Source organism: Phascolarctos cinereus, unplaced genomic scaffold (genome assembly GCF_003287225.1).
Source record: "Phascolarctos cinereus isolate Bilbo 61053 unplaced genomic scaffold, phaCin_HiC Scaffold_726;HRSCAF=1367, whole genome shotgun sequence".
Taxonomy (NCBI): Eukaryota; Metazoa; Chordata; class Mammalia; order Diprotodontia; family Phascolarctidae; genus Phascolarctos; species Phascolarctos cinereus.
The window spans coordinates 393,013,990-393,041,748 of record NW_027556098.1 but is presented as its reverse complement, the minus strand read 5'-3'; the positions used below and the strand labels follow the sequence as shown (position 1 = coordinate 393,041,748).

Genomic DNA, 27,759 nt, shown 5'->3' with positions numbered 1-27,759 from the left:
CGTCACAACTCCTACTCTTTAATGTGGACTGCCCACATTTCTTAGCAAACTGCTGGTCAAGAAGAACACGCATAAAGCGATGCACCGAATTACAGGACTTCTGCCAGTGTCTGCCTAGACAACATAATAAAACTGCTGCTGGGCTCCAAGGTCTGCCCTCATTCTACAGATCCACTCAGTAAAGGAAAGCTACGCAGCTCGATTCTTTGAGCTGCCCTTAACCTAACAGCTGGTGAGCAACACTACCAAGAGTAATATCAGATGCATTTGGGAAATGTACTGAAGCCTTGCACCTTAGACTAGAAACCATCACAAACTGATCAAAAAGGCCCTCGAGTCAAGAGATACACACATACTGAAATGCCTATAGCACTTCATAGAAGTCTGCAAAACGTGCTACATATGTCATCTGACTGGGGCCCCACAACCACCCTGAGGAGTCAGGTACTTTAAATGTTAGTATCTCCATTTGACAGAAAAAGAAACTGAGCTTAAGAACTCACACTGTGACAGGTAAGACTTAAAACTGGTTCTTCTTGACTCCCAGTACAGCACTCTAATCCCCACGTGAGTAAGGTTGCCTTTCAAAATATCAAGTATTCATTCTAATCCAATGCAACAAGTTTATTAACTTATTAAGGATCCACTAAGTGCAAGGCACCGGAGACACAAAGACCAAAATAAACATTCTTAGCCCTCGAGCATTCAGAATGGAAAAAGGTATGGAAGAGCAAAGCTGGTTCAAATGCTAAGCTTTGAGTCAGAAAGACCTGGATTCAAAATCTGCCTGAGACAGGAATAACTGACAAGTCACAACATCCTCAACCTCCATTTCCTCTTCTCTAAAATGTGGATCATTTTTTCATCTACATTCAGGGTTGATGTGAGAAAGAAATTATATCATCTATGTACTTGGTAAACTTTAAAGCATGATCTGAATGGCAGTTACTTTTGTTACAGCTGTTGTTATATTCACATCAGGGATATCCTAGAAGGCCCTCTTTGCCCAATTCAGATAATCTACAACGCCATCAATTCAATACATTAAAAGGCAGCATCACTGACATCAGAAGATCCTGAAAGCAAAATGCTTTCCCTCAGGAAAATACAGGGCTTTACAGCACCTGGGTTAAATATTTGTCATCTATGTCGAACTGGGGGATTCCTGGAACAGACAAGACGATCTCCCAAAACCTTTCCAACACCAAGGTTCTATGACTGAAACCTAAATTCAAGTCCCAACTTGGGCACTTAGTAGAGCCCTTGAAACCTTGCATTAAGTGACCTGACCTCAGCCTCAGGTTACTCATCTATAAAATGGAGATACTTACCAAAGAGTTAGCAGGAGGATAAAAAAGGATAAGGCACGAAAATAAATTTGAAAGCCTTAAAGTAAAATGTAAATATGATTATTAAGACATGATTTTTAAGAAGGCTGAAATTAATGCGTGAATACTGAATACAACACAACTTATAGAATTATAATAGTAACACAAAAAAAATGTTCACCACTAGTCCATAATCGAAAAAGAGCTGGGAAGAAGGCAAGAGAAACTATACAAGCCCATCAGACCTAAATCCCCTGACCATATTTGGTTTAGCCCAAGTCAACGGGATTGATGCAATATTCAGAGAGCACAATGTTGCAACTTAAAGCAGTCATCCTTTAGGACCTGAGAAAAAGTTGATTTGTAAAGGCTATTTATCCATTAGTTATTAAAAAAAAAAAGGCAAAAACTTCCTGTTGTGCTGTCTAAACAGCATTTTTTAACTACCTTGTGTCCAAGTACTCGATGCTAAAATCTGTACTGAAGGCACAGTGTGCAAACAGATTCTTTCTGGCCCTTATTTCAAAATCTAGTCTCTAATCCATTAGGCTTATGATAGCCTGGGAACTTTTTAAAAGAATATGAGTATGAACTTAATAATTTGATCCTTTTAGAATTCAACTAGCAATCAGCACATATTGCCAAAGTTTACCTTAAAAACCCAGTGAAAATCTCTTGGCATATGTGGCAGAGATGTCTAAAACTCACCTTCTAATAAAGAAACAGAATAAACACAATTAGGTTTTTTAAGGACCTATTATGTGTCAGGCATTGTGCTAGGTCCTAGAGATACACATATAAAGAATGAAAAAATCTCTACTCACAAAGAACAATTAATGTGGAAGAAAATAAGTACATGTAAAATATATATATATGCAGCAAAAAATATAAACGTTAATGAATACCAATATATACAAAGCAATTAGTACAAGATATATGTATGGAAGAAAGAGGGGTGGGGGAGGAAAGCTTCATGCAGAAAAGATGGTGAGATAAATGTTAAAAGTGGTAATAAAAGAGAGTATATTGTAGGCATAGGGGATAGTCAGTGCAAAAGCCAGCAGATGCCTGCCCTGGGCGAGAGACAGAGAGATCAATCTGGCTGGAATTCAGAATGAAGAAAGAAGAGTAATGTCCAATGAGACTAGAAAGACACATTGGGGCTAGACTACATAGCTTTAAAAGCTAAACAGAGGAGTTTATATTTGATCCTGAAAGTAAAAAGAGGGATGACTCACATGGTGAGATCTGCATTTAAGGAGAATCATTTTGGCAGCAGTGAGTGGGATGGACTGGAGTGGGGAGAGCCAATGCAAGGAGACTAATTAGGAAGTTATTGCAATAATCTAGAGGTAAGTAGTGACCATGGCCTGCAAGAGTCTGATGTGAAAGACAATCTGGAGATAGAAACAACAAAATCTGGCAACTGATTGGATATACTGAGATTAAGAAACCAGGAAACTAGAAGGATGGTAGTATCTTTGACATAAATCATGAAGTTTGGGGAAGGGGAAGATTTAGGGAAAAGATGAGTTCCAGTTTTAGACATGGCTCTAGGACATAAAATTCATAATGTCCACTAGGCAATTAGTGATGTGGAACTGAAATTCAAATGAGCCTGGTGAGGAATAGATAAATTTGAGATTCATCTGCACAGAGTTTGTTAGCTATTTGTTGGTCAGTCGTGTCTGATTCTTTGTGACTCTATTTGGAGTTTTCTTGGCAGAGATATCAAAGTGGTTTACCATTTCCTTCTCCAGCTCATTTTACAGATGAGTAACTGAAGCAAACGGGGTTAGGTGACTTGCCCAGGGTCACATAAACGGCAAGTATCTGAGGCCAGATTTGAACTTGGGAAGATAAGTCTTCCTGACTTCTAGCCAGGTAACCACTATCCACTGCTTCATCAAGCTTCCCATCCAAAGGGTAGAAACTTAAATACAAAAGGTTATATCACAAATTACAGGAGAAGGGAAGGAAGTACCTTTCACAACTATGGCGAGGAAGAAAAAGCTGCCCTTTTGTTAGTTATAATAACATAGCTAATATTTATATAGTCCCTGAAGATTTGTATAGTGCTTTACATTATATTATCTCACTTTATTTTCACAACTCAGGTAGATGATTTTATTATTTCCATCCTACAGATGAGGAAATTAAGGTAGACAGAGTTTAAGTGACTTGCCTAAGGTCTCACAGCTAGTATCTGGATTTGAACTCAGCTTGAACTCACAGGAAAAAATAACAAATATTGATTACACAAAAGATCTACTAAGGAAGGCAGACCACCCTGAAGCTATGGTTACAGAAATACAAATAAAACTTGAGTGAAAAATGTAATTTTTTTTAAAAAAACACCCCAAAATAGGCGGTTCAAATGATATTTTCCCCCAAAGAACTACTTGGCTTTCCTCTTTAACTACTAGCTTGTATATGACTACCTCCCATTTATTTTTAGTTATTCTCTTTTTATTTAATTCTGTATATACTTAGATAAGTACTTGTTTTCTTGCTAGAAATAAAATTCTTAAAGCTTATATAGTAATTGTTTCATTCTCTGTATTTGTAGGTCCAGTGCCTGGATGATGCTAGGCATTTAAATGTTTTTTAATTAATTCTCTTCCCACTAAAATCCTGTTACTATTCTCAGTATGTAAGTCCAATATGAAAGCTCCCATATTTTAAGGCAAAGCAAAGACTTAAATATTGTAAAAGTAAACATGCTCTTTAATTAAATAATACTGCTAATTCAAACTTTCCATCTTAGTTTACTGTCTAGGCTTTTTTAATTACCTAGCAACCTACATCACAGCACATAGTTTATGATTTTCAAAACAAATGTGAAAGAAAGCTAAAAGGCAACTGGTGAGTGACACCATTATCTACAGAACATGTCTTCTCTGCTTTTTCTCCAGTATTTCTAGGGGAGATATCATTACTGAAATGGTGTTGATTTTCTAGAACACTGATTTGAGAGATCTCTTTTAGGACACAGTTTCTAAATAAACATCTTAATGAAAAAGTAAACACATACTATAAATAAGTCTCATTATATAATTACATGAGTATATGTGCAGATACACACACAGGTGGTAGTAAACAAGCTATGTCAAAAAATTCCAACTGTACAAGGCGACCCTCACATTTGTTAAGACCATTGCAATTAGATTATAAAATTGTAAAATATCATAAAGTTTATAGAACGTTAAAATTATTTATATTTTATTATATGTTCATTTGCATATATTTGTTATATTGCATATTACTTATAAATGTATGTTTATTACATCGTATATTTTTAAAATTACAAAATGTCAGTAATTCTAACGTCTTTATTTCCCTTCTTTCAAAGATAAACCCTACAGACCCCATTTACAAGGTCCAAATGTTTTCTGCTTCAGCAATACATAATAATGGATGGCCCCAATCAACATATAATAAAAATTTTAAATAGATGAATTTAAATGAATTGAATGTATACAAACTTTTTTACAGACTGGTATAGTATTTAAACATCCATTTTTAAAATTTTTATTTAACTACCATGTAGATCCCACATAAAACCAATTTTAGAAACCAAAGATTTCTATAGTCCACTTTGGGTGGTACAGCTTGCCCTTCAGGTAAAATAGCACTCAAATGATATCATAATATTCCTAAGTTTGTTTATTTTGTTTTGTATTAAAGTAGAATAAGCTTGTTCTGGCTGAAAAAAGAGAATAGAAATAAGAACATGGGATGAAATTAAAAGGTGAGGCTCCATTTAAAGAGCATCTTCCTAATAATCAGAACTATCCAAAAATGGAACGGGCCAGTGTAAGATGTAGTATGCTCCTCCTTATACTAGAGGTCATCAAGTAATTTGGCTAACTGGGATCTGTAGGGACGATTCTTGTACAGTTGAACTGAGGTCCCTTCATCCTATCATATCACTCCACCAGAATGTGTACCTATTCCATGTTTGACAGGCGCCTGCATCATCATTTCATTTCTCAGTCTGCATTCCAACTTTCTATTACAGCCAACTGTCAAAATTGATATCTGTGTTCAATGACAAAAATTAACAAAAATTAATGTCCACTTCCTTTCCATAATGATAGTTTGCCCAGTTTACCATAAAATTGTTAATTTCTTTAATACCACATTGACATACCAATAGTTAGAACCTGCTTTTTCACCTTTAATTTAACTCAGTGACGATCCTCAGCAACCTTCTCACCTCAGATGTTCTCTTTTCTGTCCATGCCAAAGCAAATAAACCAGAATAAATTAATTCCCCTAGACTCTCTAAGCAGTTATTCTCTCTCTGGATCTGAGAAGACTGGAATGCCTGGATCCTAAAAGTACTCTGAGAAGGCTCATAATAACAATGCATTGATTAATTTCCCCCTTGGGGAAGGGAGAAAATCAGCAGCAGCTCATCTGCAACCTATATTAGTAGAAAACTGCTGAGAACATAGAGAAGTTAAGCAATTTAAGTGCCCAGAGACACACAGACAACATGTGAAAGAGGAAGGACCTGAAGTCAAGTAGTCCTGACTCCAAGGCAGACCAGCTTATCCACCGCACCATGCTGCCTCTCAACTTCCTCTTGGAAAGCTTAATTTACAATTTCTTGGTGACGGTGGCACAAACTTAAGGCAGAAAAAACAGTTTTCCTGAGCAAACATCAGAGAGAGAGAGAGAGACAGAGAGAGAGAGAGAGAGAGACAGAGAGAGAGAGACAGAGAGAGAGAGAGAGAGAGAGAGAGAGATGTTTCCATATCTATTAACCCCCACCAGAGAAAATGAGAGAGCCATTTTAGATCTGTAAAATGTTAAACAATGGGAAAAAGGAAGCCACTATCTTTAGAAAGACAGAGTCAATAATGTTGAAAGAAATTGAAGCCAATTTTCAAACAACATTTGTAATTACTTTACTGTCCCATGAAGGGATAAGCAGTCTCTAAACAATCTAATAAGCTTGAGTTGCTTGTAACTCCTTTATATGTACCTTTTTCTCTACTTTATATGTACCTCAAACTATAAACAAAACCTAGGCTTCTCAGCCTTAAGCAAATTACAACATTCTAATAATAAACATACCACTTAGCTATACTCTTCCTTCACAAGAAAGCTAAACTTACACACAAAAGATTATCTAAGAGCCTTCAATTAATCAGCAGGAACTGCCATATAAAAATCTATTCCAAGCTCTATTCTCAAAGGAATAGTTTTATTATCAGGAAGTGGAAATCTGATTTTTTGGCTTCTTTGTTGAGATTTCAATAGGAAATGGAGCAAATACAGTATGTTTTGACTGCTTGTAAAAAGTAAATTCTACAGGGATTTGTTACTGTGTCAGATTCAAGGATAGGTTGGGGACTGGGGAGAGGGGGAGGTTGTCTTTTTTTTTTTAACTGAAGTTTATAGCTTCTTGCATTCTTTTTCAGTCACTTTGATACTTTCATTGCATCTCCGCCTACTGCCAGACACACTCAATCCCTCAGCAATGAGTAAAATGAAAAAGAATCTTCTAGTTCTAAATAACTTCAAATAAAATAGCTCTTACAATCTACATGTGTGAGGGTAAATTCCAACATCTGAAGAGAAACTTATAAATAGTGAGTAGCAATAAATAAATAAATAAATGGCTGGACACAGGCTAAAGATAAATTTTTAAAGAAGGATAATTCAGGCAAAGATTTACTGGAGTTAGGATTCTACAGAGGAAATTTAAGATGTCAAATAGTTCAGATATAGTAAGCCTTGAAAAGGATTTTAATTGGCCCTCTGGTCCAAATCATACCTAAACAAGAATCCTGAGTGTAGCAAAGCCTACCCACAGCCATTCAGACTCCATGGAGGATAAGTATCCAGGATGGTGAGGGGTCTGCAGGCTACACCTTAGGAAGGATGACTGCTTGGATGAATTAGGGATTCTTATTTTAGCTGGGAGAAGAATGGGGGTTGAGGCGGATGGGGGGGGTGAGCCCAAGAGTGAACAGAGGGAAAAAAAGAAGGTATTTAAGTATTTGAAGTACCTGTCTTGTAGATTGGACTTGCTCTGCTTAGCCACAGAGGGCAAAATAGGAGCCATGGGTAGAAGGAGGCATCAAGGAGTTGATGTCAGAAAAAACTTCCTAACAATCAAAGCTGCCCAAAAGTGGAAGGCAGTGCATCTGTGACTCATGTGGAGGTAGGAGTTGCACAAAACTGCTTTCAACTTTGAGGTTTTGTGATTCTGTGAGTACTAGATTTGGAGCCAGGAAGACTTGGACTCATAATCCACCTCAGACATTTACATTTGCTAGGTCTGTGGCTTAGGGTAAAATACGCAACCTCTCTGAGCTGGTTTCCTCAATTTGTAAAATGGGGATTATAGTTGCAGTTTGTAACTCATGGGTCTCTTGTAAGGAAATAAGAAAGTAGTCCCAATATCCTGTAAACTTTAGGGTGTCATGTAAGTGACATTTAATCCTACAACAGAAATGTAGACTTTTAGAGCTGAAAAAGAACTTAATAGATGATCTAGTTCAACAACCACCATTTTAGGGGCAGTTAGGTGGCGCAGTGGATAGAGCACAGGCCCTGAAGTCAGGAGGACCTGAGTTCAAATCCGATCTCAGACCAAACACTTGACACGTACTAGATGTGTGACCCTGGGCAAGTCACTTAATCCCAATTGCCTAAAAAACAAACAAAAAAAACCAATCACCGTTTCACAGAGGAGGAAGCCTAGGCCCTTACAGGTAAAGCAATTTACCCAAGGTCACAGCAGAGATTACAAAAAAACACCTTCTGACTCCCCAGTCCTCTTCTTGCTTCTTTAATCAATCAAATCAATGTATGGAACAAAGGGAGATTTCCAGACACTTAAAGCAATTCCACAGCAATATTTTTAGCAAAAAAGGATAAGGGAATCATTAGCAGTTAAAAACATTTAAAAGCTGCAAGTTTCCAATTGTTATTCTAACAGAAAAAGAGAGAGAATGGATTGCTAATTAAATTGCCTAAGGTAAAGTGCCTCTACAAACATGCTAAAAAGATGATGCAGGTGAAAGGAGAGTCCCTCATTACACATTTCTTGGAGAGGCCTGGCTCAGTGATCTGGATCCAGAAGCTTGTAGTAGGAGGAAGAGAATAGATTACATTCCTTTGGGAAATAATGGAACACACTTTCAATGCCTCCACACTGCTCCCCAATCAGGAAAAAAAAAATATCTTTTTAACAACCTCATCCTCCCAGAGAGGCCTTGTGGCTATAAATCATGATATACAACAATCTCTGAAGAATCAAAATTCCCAGTGAGCCCAAAGGCAATGGAGAGTACAAGATGGGTGTCAATATGTGGCAGGCAACTTACTATCAAAAGTGACTCACTCACAAAGAACTGGCTTTCACTAGGATTTCACTAGGACACAGAAAGTAGAAAAAGGCATTGGGCCAGTCACAGCAACAGCAGCAGCAGCAGGCAGACAACCTGAGTGCTTCACCGGTGCCCATAAAAATGTTAAAAGAACTACAGAAGACCTCTGCTGAGTTGGAGAGATCCTCCACAGAAGGTTCACAGAAGAACATGGACAAGAACCTAACTAAATAAGATGTGGATGGACTACAACTACCACTGAAAGGATTCCCCCCCACCCCAAAAAATAAAAAAGCCAATCAAGTTATAGAACTATTAAAGTATTTAAATGGTTAATAATATCCCATTGATAAGTATGTGCCCTCAAGTTTCCTCCTTATAATAAATAATAATAAACTACCTCCTCTTCCTTATCCTCTTGTTGTTTGTTAAGCAAAATCAGGAAAGGGAAATGACACAACTCTAAAAAATAACAACACTACATTTTTTATTTACTACAAAACCTTATATTGTTGCATCTGAATTATACCCATTTTCACAAAAGAGCATAATCACACTGAATCATTCCTTTGAAGTTTGCACTGTTCCCTCTGGAGGAAGCCAGCAGCAGTGCTACTAATGTAAAATTTACAGCCTTCTCCCCAACACCAGAGGAACAGTAGGAGAAGCCGGAATTCTAATCCAGCTGTCAAATCAGAAATGCGAGGTTATAATATACGTAGAAAATCCACTGCAATAAAATATTATTTATTCTTTCAATGAATGTGCAGTCACTCAAGTCCTTGGGTTGACAAAGTTTTCTAAAGAAGTCATTATTAATTATTCAAAAATGTTTTCAATACTCTTTGTCCCTCTTCATTCAAAGGTCAAAACTCAAACTGCTTCCTCCAACATACTCAGAATTGAATGTTAATTGCCAGAGTTCTCTCAATGAAAATCTAACTTTATTATCATTCAACCTTTGTTGTTATAAGAGGTGAACATTCACTCAATGAGCACATATTTCCCCCAAAGAGGAAATTATACTCTGAAGAAATCGTATGACTACGAAAATATGATGGCTAAGAAGGTAAGAAACTAGATGAAATTAAATTTAAATCTAATTATTCCCTCATCAGTACCATCTTTTTTTTCAAATTATTAGTACGTTAAACAAAAAGTAAAATATAAATTATTCAAATGCAAAATTTCAAAGTGATGAAGACTACATTTATTTCCCCAATGTCTAATTTAGATTGGAGTTCTAAATACAGCATTAATAGCTCTGTATGCCATTTGCCCAAGAACCAAGAACAATGCCCCTAAATATACAACTGTACATTCATTTTCACAAATGTCTTATAAAACTGTTCATAAATTACTAAGCAAAACTGCTCCAGTATGTGTATATGCATAGTGCAAAAATAATTAAATTTTAGTAACATACGACATCCCATTAACTATTAAATACCTTCAAAAAAAGTGCAAGATTTTACTTTTTTGTGTTCATGTGCTATGACAAAAATAATTTTAATAAAAGGCAAGAAGCAGAATAAGGCTTTATAACCACAGCAGAAGCTATTTAAAATACATCTAATATGGCCTTTTCAGATACAAAGATACCAGTTAATTACAAGTAAAATAACATCACAATGTTACCTATCAGGTTGCCACATCTGGGCTGATATTTCCAAAGAGAGAACAGAGTTTAGGTCTGACATCAGAACAAACTTTCCAATAACTACAGCTACCTCAAACTGAACTAGGCGGCCTCAGAAAGCAATGATTGGTTTCTTCTTTCTTGGAAATTTTTCAACAAAGGCTTCATATGACCACTTGTCAAGGGTACCTTGCAATCATAAGTTCCTTTTGGGTATGGGAAGAATTAGGCTGGGATAATAATTAGTTTCTCTGGCATGATAATCCCATACCCACCCTTCAAAAATAGTCTGTTTTCTTTCACCCACTGGAAATAAAGCAAATACCTTAAAGATTTTTGCAAAGCAGAAATGTGACCCAACCCACACATCCTGAATGCACACTTAACTGCATTCAACTGATTTAAAGTCATTTCACTGACCTTTATTAAAAAACATACAGAAAAAGGAATCATTTCTGTGGTGGTTCAAAACTAGCAGAGACCTGAACATACCACTGTTCCTAACCAGCTATTTAAAAATTATTAGCAGATAATCTGGTGAGCTAGTGGTAAATACAGCTGTGAACACAGCAGCATACACCATCTGCAGGCTTTTGACTTAAGTAATTTTTCAAATGGCACAAGCTACTTACTGAATTTTGTTACTTCTGTGGCACAATACTCTCACAGAAATTGGGCCTTACTTAATGAGAGTTGCAAAAAGTAATTCACATCACCAAAAAGAGAAGTAGATGAGAGATCTAAATGGTCATTCTTGTTACATATTGTCTATTTCAACCTTAAATGGTTAGAACCACCTAAAGCAATGGGAATTCTACTACTCATTTTATGTGTTCTAAAAGTTCTCGTAGTAATCCTGGCTAATAATGCCTTACATTTACAAAAGTTTGTACTTTTTCAAATGCTTTCATCTTTATTATTTCATTTGATCCTGTACAAAGTTGATGGATAAAATTTTTAGGAGCATGGGAAGAACTTAGTACTTAGATTCTGGTACCAAATCCATTTAACAGTCTTAAAGTTCTAGTTCCAACACTAATTGTGACCTTAGTCAAAAGGCTGAGTCTTAGTTTTTTGTATCTATTAAAAAAAAAGATAATATAATCATAATACCAGCCTTTAATAAATGAAGCATATATTGATCTAAATTTTGCAAAGTACTTTAGCTATATTGTATCATTTGACCTTCACAACAACCCTTCAAAGTAAGTGGTCCAGATTTTATTATCTCCATTTTACAAATGAAGATACTGAAGCTCAGCAAGGCTAAATGGCAGGCTAGCCAACTAGGATAGCCCAAGAAGGTTGAGCACTTAAGTCATTATTTTCAATCATCTCTTCCTCTGAAGGTGTTATAAGGACAAGTAAAATAATATGCACAAAGATCCTTGTACATTCAGGACTTTAAATGTTTCGTAAATTGAACTGAAAATGTTTTAAAAGTGACTTTTCAAAAAGAAAAAAAAACTTACGCTACTCCCTGCTCAAAAATATTTAATGGCTCCTGAGTGCCTACTAAGAATAAAGCCCAAAAAGGGCAGCTAGGTGGCACAGTGGATAGAGCACTGGCCCTGAGTCAGGAGGACCTGAGTTCAAATCCAATCTCAGACATATACCACTTACTAGCTGTGTGACCCTGGGCAAGTCACTTAACCCCACTGCCTAACCAAAAAAAAAAAAAAAACAAAACAAAAATAATCATAATAATAACAAAACCCAAAGTCCTTACTCTAACATTCATAACTTTCCTATACTGTGGCCCCAAACAACTTATTTCTTTCTTTTTTTTTTTTTTGGCAAGGCAGTTGGGGTTAAGTGACTTGCCGAGAGTCACACAGCTAGAGTTACGTTTCTGAGGCCACATTTGAACTCAGGACCTTCTGACTTCAAGGCCAGTGCTCTATCCGCTGCACCACCTAGCTGCCCCTGCCTTATTTCTTTCTAATAAGCCACTTAAGTTAATATGTGTTACTGTATGTTAAGCACTGGACTATACTATTATATCTAATGGAAATGGTCTCACAACTCTACCCTCCTACCATCCAAATTCAATCCATTTTTCAAGACCCTTTAATTTACCTTAATTATCTTCTCTCTTCAATCTCTCTCTCTCTCCTCTGACCTCAGCCTTCCACACTCTCTCTCATGAAGACCTCATGCACTTTCTGTGGGCTTTCACATTACCTTTGGGCAGAGGACTCCCAGATAAATGTCTTAATTACTTTCTTCTTTCTTGGAAGCCTATGCTCACAAGTCATACAGTGCACTGCACATTTCCATTTGAATGCTCCATTTCAAACTCCTATGACTGAAGACTCTCCATCTAACACCTTTCTTTGGTTAAAACTGCACTTTAAAAGACAAAGTTATTAAATCAAATATGGCTCTAAAATTGGTGATTACTTTTTAAGATTACTTTTTAAGCCCTAGGCCTTTCTACTCAAATGTATAAAATCTGCATTTCAGCCCCATATTCGTATCCTCCAGCCCCCCAATTATAGATGTGTATATATGTACATAGGTAGGGAGGTAGCTAAGTATATTCCTAGTCACCATCACCGAAAGTTCAGGGACAGCTAAACAGCAGAAAAAGTGGAAAATTCAGATAATACTGGGAAATTTTTCTCCCAGCTTTGTTTTTTACCAGTCACATAACTTTGGACAAGTCACCTGGCCTGTAAGATTTAAGTTCTTCATCTCCTAAAAAAAAACTGTATAATACCTGACTTACCCAATTCACAGAGTTATCATAAGAATCAAACATATTATAAATACACTCTGCATATATAAGATATTCTTATTATTATCACTCTCATCATGTGATGGATTGAGGCGACATGGTAAATCAATTCATAATAGGCTTTCCTAAACCTTCACTAAGAATACCATGAATTTTTGGTAACATGCTTTATTTCTAAGTGAGAAAACAAGCATTTATTAAAGGCCTACTACTATGTGTACTACACTGAGTACTTTATAAATATTAGCTCACTTGATCCTCACAACAATCTTGAGGCAGATATTATTTTATCATTATTATCATTTCTCCTTTTACAATTCAGTAAAATAAAGTAGATAAAGATTATATGACTTGCCCTAGGTCACAAAACTAAGAAATGTCTGAGGCTAGATTTGAAATGGGCTCCAGGTCCAGTGCTTTATCCACTACCTAGCTTCTAACACATGCTGGGTTTATTCTATTACATATGCTTTTGAGAACTGTTGCCTTCTCACTGGCTATTCCATAGCTTTAAATACCTGCCCCTTCATTTTTTTTTTAATTGTGCCCTTCTTTGGTCACAACGCAGCTCACAATGCTATTTTAGTGCCTTCCCTATTTTAATAATTTCCTATTTATCTTGTACATATTTCTTTGCTTCTTGCCTCCCTCCAATAGATTGTGAGCTCCTTGAGGGCAAGAATTGTTTTACCTCTTTTTGTATCCCCAGAGCTTAGCACAGTGCAGGGAACATAGTAGGCATTTCTTTTCCCACCAGCTAATCTACTTGGTCTTCACTCCATGAACATCATGTTTCCCCTAGATTAAGCTCATCACCAAATAAACCTAAAATAATTTTGCAAGATAATTTTCTGAAAGATCTTACACTAAATTAATTAGTAAAAGAGGGCAAATAAAAGATTTACAGTACTCTCTTAAACCATTTTTTCCCCATTCCTATTAAAAAGTCATCAAGTTTGTCTGGCACGACTTGCTTTAATAAAGCCAACTTGCTGACTGGTCATGATTTCACTGTTCTATAAGTGTTGACTAATTTTTTAAGCTACTATTGTATCAATTATAAAGATCAGGCTTAAATAATGTTACTTCAAAGGCTACCCTCTGTCATCTTATTTTTGATTATATTGGTTGTTTCATGGGTTAAACTCCTTACAGAATTCTATCTACAATGAAAAAAAAATTTGGACAAGGAACAAAGTTTCAACTTATACAAAATTAATATGCTCACCAATGGCTTTTTTTTTTTAACAAAAATCACGTCTACTTTTTTCTAGGCTCCAGGTATCCCCAAGTATCTGTGATTATACTAGACAGCACTGCCCTATTCTCCATATTTTTCTAACAATACTGGATCAGTAGCTAATTTTGCAAAATTATTTGTTCCTTGTCTAAATGCTTTTTTCATTGAAAATGAAATTCTACCAAGAGTTCATCTTTAATGCACTGTTCTTAAAGTTATGTTAAATAGCTAAAGCTTTAGATTTTCAAATACTCATGACTTATACATTACTTCACCACTTTCCTCATTAAGTTATATTAAAGAAAATTTTCTTAAACTTCCCCAATTTTGCTTTCAAATTTGATAAACTATATCTGTCACTTTCCTTACTACAAGCAGTTAAGCACTTTCCAATGACAAGGCTTAGCACCAATGCTTGGTACATAGTAGGCATAAAAAAATATACTGACTGACTGGTGGTTAGGGGTATACCAAGGGTTATGACCAGAACTCTCTCATAGTATAGGAGAGTAAATAAGGCATGGAAGTAGTAATGGATACATGTGGCATCTTAATCCACAACCTAGTGATGCTCAGGAGGCTGCCTCCAGCAGCTCTAACTAGACAGGGTACTCACAGGATCCAAAAGAATGGGGCCAATGTATCACAGAGCATAAGAGTAGGGGGATACAGAAAAGCCAGGTGAACTTCAAAAAACACACTATCATCACACAGCAGCCAACTTTGGTATGATTGAGTATCAAGGCTTCAGGTGATGAGTATCTAGGTAAACTCTTCAGACAACAGATAACAATCTTTACTGGAGCCAAAAACAAAAACAGTGAGAGGTCAATCTTCAAGATATCACAAAGAGGGAAAGATTCCAAAAGAATGAAAAAGATCACAGATGGTACCATTATTTTTAAAAGGCAACCAAGAAGCCATAACCAACAACCAAACCACATGCCAACTTTCAGGTCTCTAAAAACTCTTTATGAGAAAGTCCTATGCACGCAGATAGTATTTGGAAGAAAACATTATGATGAGACCAGAAAGCTTTTGGGAACTGATTTTATAAATGTCGAAAATACAAAATGTGGCTGTATCTACTGTTGGTTGACTACCCAAAAAAAAAAAAAAAGCAATTAATTCATTCCTAGCTTACTTCGAAGATAGCTCAAATACTACCTTCGGCAAGAGGCCCTTCCAAACTCTTCCTACTGCTAGTGCCTCCTTTATGAAATTACATACCACATACCCTGTCTTATGTCTTACTTGTACATTATTGTTTCTATGTTGTCTCCTTCATTTTAATGTGAGCTCTTTGAAGGCAGGGCCCATGTTTTTGCCTTTCTTTGCAGGTGAGAGAAAAGTATCACAGTTTCTGACATAAAGTGCTTAATAAATGCTCACTGACTGACAGCTCTTCAGAAAGCATGGTCTCCAAAATCCCAGTTTTCAGGGTACACAAGCAGAGCAGATGACAATAAGATGGTTGGGGTGAAGCACAGGTAGAGCTTGGTCCATACTCCTAATACTATAGTACACAAGTCACCACCAATGTGTTTATCTTTCCAGAGTCACTCAAAACACACAAATTAACTCAAAGCAAAGGAATTTGGACAAATTCTGGTAAAACATCTTCTGCTTAATTGGGATGCACTTTCCCACCAAATGCATATGGTATTCATGGGAAGAAAGTCAGGAAGCAAATATGGAACACATGCAGCCTGGAGAAATGCAAGGACGGGTAACTTGTATGTCTAATGCTGCCGTGCACCTGTGGTGGGAGTATATAGACCAATTAACACAGAACCACACAAGTACTGCATTATAATACGGACTCTTCACCAGTGTTTGTTAGTCCTCCGCAATGACTTTGGCTGTACCAGAACCCAGACACAGCACAGACAAGAACTGAGAAAATGAACAATGATGACATTGTGTTCCAGTGTAAATTATCCTGTCTCAGATTGTTTCTCCCACCTCCTCAGAGGGGGTACCTGGCAGTAGAAACCAGGGCATGACACTATCATATAACAGACTGCATCTCCCCATCTCCCCCATTCACCTGAGCTGTTCTAGGTAACAACTAACGGCCTGGCTGCTTGGAACTGACTCTTTCCCACCATTTTACCTCTTACCCAGCTTAGAGGAAGATTGAACACTTAGCACTTTCCATCTACCTCCTCCACTCCTTCCTACATTACTCACCACTCAAAGGTCAATTAACTCTACTTCAGGCAATCTTCTCCTAAAACATCCTCATTCAAGTCTCTCCTAAGCTCCAATTCCATATAATCAACTACCTACTGGATGTGCCCCAGACCTCTAAAACTCAACATGTCCCAAACAAAACTCATAATCTTTTCCCAAAACCCACCTCTCTTCTGGATCTCCCTTTTACTGGTGCAGGTACCACCTACTTCCAGTCACCCACACTCACAACTCAAGATTCAGCCTCCACCCTTCATTCTCCTCAGGATTCCATGTATCTAATCACCAGCTAAGTCATGCTCATTCCACCTCTACCCATCTCCCCTATTTATTCTCCTCTCTCTACTCAAATGACCACCCCCTAGTTCAGGACCTCAACACCTCTCACCTGGACTATTATAATACTATTTTCTTTTTTTTTTCTTTTTCTTTTTTTTTTTTTTGCTAAGCAATGGGGCTAAGTGACTTGCCCAGGGTCACACAGCTATTAAATGTCTGAGGCTGGATTTGAACTCAGATCCACTGAGCCACCTAGCTGCCCCTATAATAGTTTTTTCAATGGGCTCCCTGCCTTAAGTCTTCTCTCTCTAATCTATTCTCTATAGCTACCAAAGGGATATTTCTAAACTTCCACTATTCCTCTGTTTAAAAAGCTGTTGTGAATGTTCTCAGGGAGGGTACAGGGAAGGGAGGGAGGGAAGGATAGAAACTGGAACTCAAAACTTTAAGTAAAATGGTTTTTTTTAGTTGGAAAAAAAATTTTTAAAGGCTCCTGTGGGCTCCCCTTGGTCATTTAAAGCCTTTCACAAGCTGACCCCAATATACCCCAGCAGGCTTATAGTACATCATTTCCTTCACTTAGTCCATGGTCCAATCTAACTGTCATCTACAAGTAGCATGGTACAGTGGAGAGAACAAGGGCTCTAGGGTAAAGGAAAGTGAATCCAAATTCCAACTACATTTACTGCTTGGGTGGGCTTATCAAGTTACTTAAACAAGCTTCAATGGGCCTCAGTTTCCTCATCTGTAAAAAAAAGGGCTTTGGAGTATATGATCCTTGAGGTCCCTTCCAGCTCAATATCTGTTACCCTACCTATGATCCTATGATCTTATGAACTAACTTATCGCTTTTCCTTACACATGATAATCTATTTCCTATCTCAAGACCTGCCCAACTCTGCCCAAACCCTAGATTGCTCTGCTACCTTAACCCCTCTCTCTTGGGAGATTAGCTTCCTTCAAAGATTCAAGTAAAAACCATGAGGACTTTTCCTGATCCTCACAACTGCTTCCCTTCCCCCAACATTACTGCTCATTTACTTTGTTTATATATTTATTTACACACATATATATGTTATTTCCCTTAATAGAACATAAGGTTCTTGAGAGTTGAGGCTATTCTTATCTCACAAAAATATTCCCCATTTCCTAGCAGTGCTTGGCACATTAAAAAAGCTCAATAAATGCTTTATCATTCATTTATTAATAAATGCTTATTGATTGCCGGAAGCAGCTAGATCGCTCAAAGGACAGAGGATTGGGCCTGGAGTCAGTAAGACCTGAGTTCAAATCCAGCCTCAGATTTCTTTTTTTTTTTTAAAGCTGTGTGACCCTGGACAAGTAACTTAGTCTCTGTTTGCCTTAATCCACTGGAGAAGGAAATAGCAAACCACTCAAGTATCTTTGCCAAGAAAACTCCACGGACAGTCCATGGGGTCACACAGAGTCAGACACAACCAAATGACTGAACAACAAGAAGTAACTGCTGATTGACTTGTTTTCCTTTCCCAATATTGTCCTTACCCTCTCTTCCCCCATCCAAACTTTTTACATGCAAATAATGACATAATCATAGCTGATAAATATAAAAATATTGCTAATGATACATCTGTACCAGGGAAAAAAGATTTAAGTCTTAAAGTGAAATTAGACATTAAAGAACAGCATTAACCTCTGAAGTTCTTAAAAGTTCACTTTGACATCTATGAACTCCCCATTTACCTCTTCTCTCTTAAACCTACTTTTCTTCAAGTACCAGCAAAATTTAAAAAAAAACTATTCCCTTTTAAAATTAGTATTTACCAGTATTTCAACAATATTATTTTTTCACTGTAAGCAGAGCATTTCACTCATTACTTGACTAAAAAAAGGAATTCTGTAGGTTTGCATGGGAACCTAGCCACCATTAAGGAAATATCCCTCAACTTAAATGAATTTGGAAATAAAATTCATTTATGCATTAGGAACTTTCTGTATGTTTCAAATTTTAAGCAATTTCTCTAACTGCTACAAGATGTGTCAATTATATTAGTAGTATATCATAAAGCAGTCATTGGTTTTATAATATGTTTCATTAAAAGTCACATTTTCTAGAAAATAACCTACTCTCTTAAATACTCTGCCAGTTCTCCAAAGAATTAATACACAGAACTGCCTCATCACCCAACCAATCTTTTCCTCCAGCCACCCTGACCCTGCCTTCAATCAGTTAATTGAGTTTCAGGTAAAGGCACCACATTAGCCATGTGGATAAACAGATTTCATGCATGTTTGCTTTTATGTCTTTTGCTCCTTTTAAAATATGCAAGACTACATAATATTGTCAACAACCACTAGGTACTCGGTTTCTCATAAGCTTGAAGAATACTCTTCCCAACACAAAAGTAGATGTGTAAAGAATGACCAGACTATTAAGTACCGGGAAAGGTCGTTGATGATCTGTTTTATAGCTTATGATAGTCTGACTCAGTCATAGACTGATATTCAAGACAAATTATATCAGAAAGGTAGACAGACAAACAGACAGAAGAATATGACAGGATGGGTTAGGATAGGATAGACCAAGGGTGCGGAACCTGTTGCCTCCAAGCCACATGTGGCCTTCTGGGTCCTTGGGTGCAGCCTTTTGACTGAGTCCAAGTTTTACAGAACAAATCCTTTTACTAAAGGGCTGCACTTGAGGACCTACAGGGTCACAGGAGGCCTCAAGGCTGCAGGTTCTCCATCCCTGGGGATGGGGAAACCCCAGAAACCTGAGATAGACAAAGGTAGAATGGCAGGCAAAAGAGATAAACAAACACATTCAGTATGGAAACTTACTTTTGCCAAGTTAAATTTGGCTATAAAGGTGCTATAAATGCGGCTAAACAAATTTCTAAGACATGAAGCTGCCAGGGAAAAAAAAACTTTCAAGCTCAGCACTTGTGTGTCGTGAGTTTAAACAAATGAAAACAGGCCACACTTAGTAAGGTTGATATGTGTGTGTGTGTGTGTGTCTGTGTGTGTGTGGGGGGAGGAGAAAGAGAGAAGAGAGAGAGAGAGAGAGAGAGAGAGAGAGAGAGAGAGAGAGAGAGAGAGAGAGAGAGAGAGAGAGAGAGAGAGAGAGAGAGAAAGTGTGTGTGCATGTGTGTGTCAGAGAGAGAGAGATATCAATTTTATAATATTAGACATAGTAATGCTTATTTCATAGGGCAGAAGAAATACCCTCCTAGGTCATTATAAAATGGTTGATTTCTTTGCCTGATCTTAAACTACACAATAGCTAGCAAAACTCTTTGACCTTAGAACAAGCTGGCTTGTGCAAAGTCTATTAATAAATTACTTGGTTTCCCTTTTCCCCCTCAAAATCATAAATAAAACCTCTTACAAATTAAAACTGACATGAGTATATGAAAGCATGTGTTCTTTCATCACATGAAAAAGAGGCAAGCAGGGTGATGGAGAAGGATTAAGAAATGCATCCAGCAATTTTATAAACCATTCAGTGTTGAATAAAGCTACAATGAGGAAAGAAGCCCAATGCACTGAGGCCTAACAACTGTATACATAGTCACATTAGTTAAAATAAAAGGCTAGCTTGCAACACACAAGCATTTTACTGAACCTTAATGGCAAACTTAAGGAGCTCTGCCCTCCTTTACATTCACTGCTCTCCAATCCCCAAACTATACAGCATGGGAAAGTCACATGTCACTGAAGACATCTAGAGAAAAATATTTTTGTATGTATAATGCATATGTGCAAGCACTGAGAAATAATCACAAATGCTTAAACTGCAATTCACCACAAACCATAAAATATAAACATCACACACACACACACACACACACACACACACACACACGTGCAAACACATGCTTAAAACTGGAACTCGCTACAAACCAGAAAACATAAACACACAAACACGCGCGCGCGCGCACACACACACACACACACACACACACACACACACACACACAAAGGAAGTGGCTCAGATACATTACGTCAGCTTTTGCCTCAATTCATAAATGCAAAACCACAAAATTAGACAAAAATCTAAACAGCCTTTCTCTGGAAACCTGCTTAGAGTGAATGCATGCAGTTTAAGTCTTTAAATATGTTGCTGAACAGCACTCGCTGATGCATCACTTTCAACAGCCACAGGGAAAGAAATGGTGTAATCCTAGTCAATTCTATCGTGCAGCCAGATCAAATAACATTTCAAGCACTGCCTGCCAAGCACCAAGCCCAGCCAGAGTACAATAAGCACTCAAGTACTCTGGACTCAAAACCACCTTTCACTGGTCCCAGAGATCTTTGTAAAATAGTTTAAACACAACTAAATTAGAGGATTGAAAAAAAAACAAATAAAAGCTTCTAAATGTTGCTCCCACACAATTCTGAACTTGCTATTAAGCATCTAAAATGTCTGCCTTATATTATTTTGCTAAGGAATGTCAATATTCAAAAGTGCTCTTTCCTGAAAGCATCCAAATACGACCCACAAATAAAAATTTGAGTTGACTATGTCTACAAGCAACTGCCTAGAGATCAACTGCTTTGCACTGTAATATTATTACAGACTATAAGTTTTAAATAGTGTTTACTTTAAATACAAGTTCCAAGCAAAAATTTCCAGAACCCAATGTTTAAGTTTCACAGCATCAAATTTTGAGACTTTGTCAACTCTGCCCTCAACTTTTAATTATTTTCTAAGCCTAAAACTAACAAACCCTCCCCCCTCAAAAACCCACAATTACAAGAGGAAAAATTAGTCTTCTTGTCCACCGCCATTTTCATTCACATGCCATTAAAAAAAATTTCCATATGGCTGAAAGGAGGCTTTCTAGCCAAACAATGCCCCACGGAGAGCAGTGCCACATGTGCTCAGGAGAAGCCTAAAAGCTGGTTGTAAAACAAAGTGGAGCTGGTTTCTTTCTCAACAAACAGAAAGTGGTCAAGCAGGTCTCCAGTCACTTCAGCTGAGAACAAGATTTGGGTAAACATTTTTTTAAGCCACCACCTAACACCAAAGATTGCAGCAATTAAAAATTAAAAGATTCTCCCTCTAGGATATTCCTGCACTTTAGCTACTGTAACAAAAGGCATTCGGATTATATTGGAAAAGTAAATTACATTTTTAAATTCAACGGCACAAAAGTGTTTTATGGACAGAAGCAGATTAAAAGAAAATTTTTTTTAAACCAGCAGCAGGGAAAGGCAAGAAGTGCTGCTGAGGTAACCAAGGTCTCAGCTCATCTACACAAGCCAACTTTTCTTGCTTAGAGGTAAAAATAAACACACAGTAGAGTATTTCCTCTGCCCAAATGATGTTGGGTACTTTATGTCGGGTTTCTGGGGCTTCAGTAATTAAAAAACAAAGCCAGAAGTATTTTAGTGGTTATACAATAGACTCATTGCCTATTCCTGGAAAGACACTTCCATATTAGATCCTTCAAGAACATGTTATGAGGTCAACTTTCAACACTGCACTCCTTTTTAGCAACGGGGTATAAGCAACTTTTGAGCATCACATATTAAAAAGTCTATAGCAAGATACAAATCCCAGACTCTTGAAACCCCCAAATTCACTAGAACTCACTTATTCTGACTTCCCGGCCTACAACGGGAAACCTTTCCCACCCCCTTCCTAAACAACTCCTCTCATTCACAATCCCCGAGTTAATTCATGCTAAGGTTCCTGCCCCAATTCCTCCTGGCACAGTCCCTGGCCACTTGCATGGCCCTCACTTCACCCCCTCTGCCTGCCTTGGGTTTTAATCTTGCCAGTTCTTGGCAGGGGATGGGCCAACGCCACTTGCCTGCAGTCTCAGCAGCTGTTACAAGCTGACCCCAGCGGAACTCCTCCTCCTCCTCCTCCTCCGGAGCCAGCAGCAGGGCTGCAGGGCTGCTTCCAACCTCATAGGGGACCCTACACCAAGTCGGGGCCCCAAAGCAAGGGATGAGAAGAAAGCAGGAAGGTGGGGAGAGGAGGAAGGAGCAGGGCAGGGAAAGGAGGGGGAGGGGAATGAGATGCACTTGCTAAACAAAAGGAGGCCCCCTCAGCTTCTCAGCCGCGCGGCGTTGCTCCGGGGCCGGCCGGGAAGTGAAGAGCATTGCCCGACTTGGAGCCTCCCTCCTGGCGGCGCTCCGCCCGAGTGCAAAGCTCCCCAAAAGCGGCCTGGGGTGCTGCGGTCCCCCACTCGCGGACAGGCGCTCCGTCCGCGGCCACTGCGGCTGCTTCCGGCAGCCCCAACACAGACACCGGCGGCCGCGGCGGCTCAGTTCACTCCAGCCTCAGCAGCGGGGCAGACAGTTCCACATGCCTGTGACCCAAGCTCTTGTCTTTTACCCAGACACCAGAGGAGAGAAAGAACAGCCTCCGAGAGACAGGAGACGGTGGTGAGGAAAACCCGGCGTGGAGCCCGGGGAGCCACGCTTGCCAAGCTCGGCTCCGCTGGGCTCCGCTCGGCTGGGCTGTGCTTGATCCTCCCCACCACCTCCTCCTGCTCCCCCCTCGTGGCTCCCCCCTCCCCCCTCCTTCGCCGGCCAGGCACTCACACTACGCTTCCTCCCGCTGTTGCTTTATCCCCTCCTTTCTCTAGACTCCCTTCTCTCCAGTCCTCTCTCCCTCCCCCTCCAAGAGCAGCCGGAACCAGGAGGCTGCGTGATTGATGGCAGCTCTTAATAGCGTGGTCAGCTAGAAAATGCATCTGCAAGCAAGATATTAAAGAGGCAGCGCATCCCCGAGAGTGATCAGCAGTTCACACATCCTAGAGCTAGAGCTGCTACTGCTGCCGCTGCCGCCACCGCCAAGAATATTAATGCAAACCACCTACTGACGTCTAGCAAATGATGATTAAAAAAAATAGTAACAGGAAAAGACACACAAAGCATTTGTTCTAAAGATGCACAAGAAAAAGATGCATTTCTATATGTCAAGACTATTTCTGGCTCCAATTTTGGTCGCAATTTTCAAATACCGTGAAAGCCATTTTGTTAAAAATCTTCCTCTCCCACCCTTTTCCACAGCAGAATAAAGATCCATCTGCTAAGGGAGGCATGGCTTAAATTGGGTTTGATTGAAATTCATCTAATAGGGAAGCAATAAATGCACATTCCTTAGCATGTGGCTTTAAATGAACATATACAGGCATTGGCTACCAAATTACAGTCTCCTTCATTAATTCATTTTATATGCATCTAAACAAAATTACCAAGTGTCAATTTTAAATTAGTTTCCTACCTACCAACAGTGGAAAAACTAATAGATTCTATTAAAAATTAATTTTAAACTAAATTGATGCAATTCATCCCATAATAGTAATGACCATTTTTTTAAAAGAGTTGTCACATACTACAGAAGACTAACATTGTATTATACTAAACTGTGTAGCCTAACGAATAAGGGTACCCTCAGTGTCAACTCAAAATAAACAGAAAAGTTTTCAGTTATCAAACTCCAATGATAAACTTCAGGTGTCATTAATACTACTTTGAATCTTCAGACTAGCCATTTCAAGAGAATCTGAAAGCGGTTTTAGAAATATTTAGTCTTTCAACACCCCAGAATTTTGCTAAATTATTAGATTCCTTCCTGTTTTAGAAATAGGTATCTGTTATATAAAAAGATTAAGGAATAATTTGCCCAAAGTAACAAAACAAATCAGAATAAGAGCTTAGGATAGAACCCAAGGGCTCCCAGGGAGACACAAACTGGGATGAAACTGACATACTTTTCTTGTTCCCAGATTATTTTTCCTGGACTCATACTATCCTCAATTTTAAAGAAAATTCAAGTTATAGAAATGGATAGAAACATACATCTAAAACTACAAATACAGCAAATACACAGATAGCTGATGAAGTAGAAAACTTGCCACTCTGAAAAGGCTTCTGTGACCAATACAAATTGAAGGTAGTAGTACTATATTGTGCAAGTCTGTCTGCTGCAAAACCCACTGTACATTAACGTCTCAATAAGAGAATAACCTGAGGGGAATGTGCTGCCTGAAAATAAACTTCATATCCAAGCCACTTGGCTTTGTGATAGCACTGTGCCTATCAGAGATGAAATCAATCCCAAAGTCAACCTACAGACCCTGTATTTAACCCAACCATGCTTCCCATTTACCAATTCATTAAACCATGAAGCACAACAGAACCAGAAAAAGTACTTTTTTCCTTTCAATCTACCTAAGAAATCCAGATTCGACCTACACTAGAGAATGCTAGTGAGAAAAGCAACACTAATTTCCAAATTAAAATGGTATACATTCAACAATCCTCTCATCTCTGGAAACTATGTTGAGGTTGAGTCTAAAGGAGGAAAGATATTTATTATTATTTTATAGACTGTGGCACCAAAAAATAAATGTGTATGGAAACTCAGTGATATCACAGGACTCCCTGAAGAGCTCTTTTCAATATATCATATAAGTTGTTTTTGTTTTTGTTTTAAAGAAAAAGCTAACAAGGTAAGTAGAGCAACCATTTATTAGAGCTAAATCCTTCATAGCCTGCAAATTAAGCAACATGCTAACAGGTAAAAACTACAGACTGAATTTTGTTCCTGAACTCTGCACATTTACACACTACACTGCATAAAGGTTACAACACATGCAGGCACAGTTGAACACAGTTTTCTTTTGAGACTTTTCTAACAAGCAAAACTCTTACTAAGTTCTCTCATAAGAATGGGAAGGGAAGAAGTATCTTCAGCTTTTAGCACTCAACATTCTTTTCCTTTTTCTTCAATTTCTTCCTGTCTGAAAACTTTCCTCTATCCTCACTGGTTGCAAAACCTATGCTCTCTTGAACTTAAGTATTTCAGCTAGTTGACAGTCAAATAACATAAGAACTCCTCAACATGTTGGTGATGAGTATAAAAAGTGATAGATCTGCTTATTAGAAATAGAGATTATTAGAAGAATAATCTTGTGTATTTTATACAAACCCATGATCAGACAATAAGCATAAGTACCAAAGGTAAGTCCTGGCTTAGAAAAGGAATAACAATTAGCTATTCCTTACCTCTTTCATTTTCAATATTAATGCAACTGATTCAACATGGCATAAATTATTACAAACATCGTCTCTGACCTGTGCATATCATTTCTTCTAGTTGTCCTCAGCTCCAATCCAACATAAATCCACGTCCTGGTTTCACAACAAACTCCATTTATCAAAACAACCCTGTCATGTTGAGTACCATTAACAGATAATGAAAGGAGACAAGGGATGCAGTTACAAGCAAAGCACTCAGTATTCTACAGGCCTAAGCATGCAGACAAGTGAGCTGACATCTGACTTTGTCCTAACAATTATAATTAAGTAAAAAACCTAGTTAAAGTAACACTAGTGCTATGACCCAGAAATCTAAAATTTGCCAAAGTCCTAGCAAAATCAGATCCAATGCAGTAAGCTGCCCCATAACCCAGAATAACCCTTTTTTTCTGTCTTTTGCTTAATCACTTTGCTCTTCAATTCCTAAAGAAAGAACAAAGTGAGGAAGACTGTGCTTCCCTCTCTCACAGGCTACAGCCTAAAGAAGCAAACCACTCCTCCCTTACGAAACGAGTGGGGCTGAAGGGCAAGGGAAGACAGCTTTACATCAGAGGCAAATAACACCCAGAGAGACTCCTGATAGGGTTCATTAAAATTTCAAAACTGTCAGAATGCCAGAGGAAAAACAGTTCAAATCTTTCCAGAGAAAACCCATTGAGCAAACTGAGTGAACAAACCAAAGGAACCTTGATATTATTACACTGGTGTTACTTTGCTCAGACAGCCAACAACTGATATTTGCAAATGATGCTGGTCTGTGTTTTTCTCTAACAGAATATGCAGCAAGAACTTTAAGCAGACCAACTTTTCTTTTCACCAAGTCACTAAAACAGATCTTCCAATTAACTATATGCATACTGAAATACCAAAGTTACTTAAGTGAAGGAAAGAAAAAAAAAATTTAAGTATCAAACAGATAGCTCCACTAAAGGCCTACACTGATATCTCGGTGGGTTATGGAGATAATCCTGGCTTCTCAAAACTTCCATCAGTGAAGCACAAGCTGGGAAGGCTTCAAGCACTGGCCTACCAACAAAAGTCATCCAAATGTATATAGCCTGCTAGGCTATATTCAGCTGTTTGATCACCAGATAATATTTTTGGCCATAGCAGCTCATGAAGACCATCTCGGGCATGGAAAGGTTGTGACCCATGCAGATATAGCACCTGTGATGATGAAAATCCCAGATCAACTGAAGCTGAATTTCAAGTTGAAAATGGATAAGATTTACTATTAACTTCATAAAGATCATTCTTTCAACTTATTCCGAGTTAAATAATAAAGTCCACCTAGACAAAGAGCTAAAACTGATGAATTTCAGGCAATATGAATGTCTGAAAATGGCTACAGATTTTGACTGAGCATTTGAGCAGTTCTCAACCTAGGCAAAGGAACCCATACTTCAGATCAATCCTAATCTTGTATTCTAGTAGTCACTTCTAATATACAAAGTATTTGCAGCATCTTAGCTTCATTCATATGTAGAATTAGATTGGTATATTTTACAAGCCTCTAAAAATGTTTCTAATAAATTTGTATATTACATAAATACGCAACAGCTACAGATTTCTAAGTGTATATCTACATTAAAAAAAATAATTTAAATCCATAATGATTATTTCTTTAAAAGGAAGGTAGGAATCACCCTAAAGTATATTTGACATGAAGAATAGCAACCAAATAATTATAGGTAAAAATTGCCAAACCAAAATTATCCCAAAATATCCCTCAGCCTTTTCCTCTGGGGAAATTCAGTCTATGAACTTTTAAAAAATTAAAAATTAAAATAAATACTTGGTCCCTCAATTCATATATTTGCAAACTATAAATTCTACTAAGTAAGGTCAGTTGCATACATGAATTTTTTTAAAGAATTTTATTGTCAGTCACTTAGATTATCAAATCATATTTTTCATACTCAGCATTCACACCTTCACAAAGT

General features: G+C 37.9%; 1 protein-coding gene across 4 annotated transcripts in view; it reads right to left on the bottom strand.

The window, feature by feature from the left end:
• Positions 1 to 27,759, bottom strand: part of RERE (arginine-glutamic acid dipeptide repeats) — a 564,089-nt gene that overhangs the window by 393,133 nt on the left and 143,197 nt on the right. For 3 of the 4 annotated variants that reach the window (XM_078145698.1, XM_078145699.1, XM_078145700.1), the window contains exon 1: positions 22,573 to 23,214. The exons of the other annotated variant lie outside the window; for it this stretch is intronic. The gene's annotated coding sequence lies outside the window, so the exon portion shown is untranslated. Of the gene's footprint in view, positions 1 to 22,572; positions 23,215 to 27,759 lie in introns of those variants that run through there. 4 annotated transcript variants of the gene reach the window in all.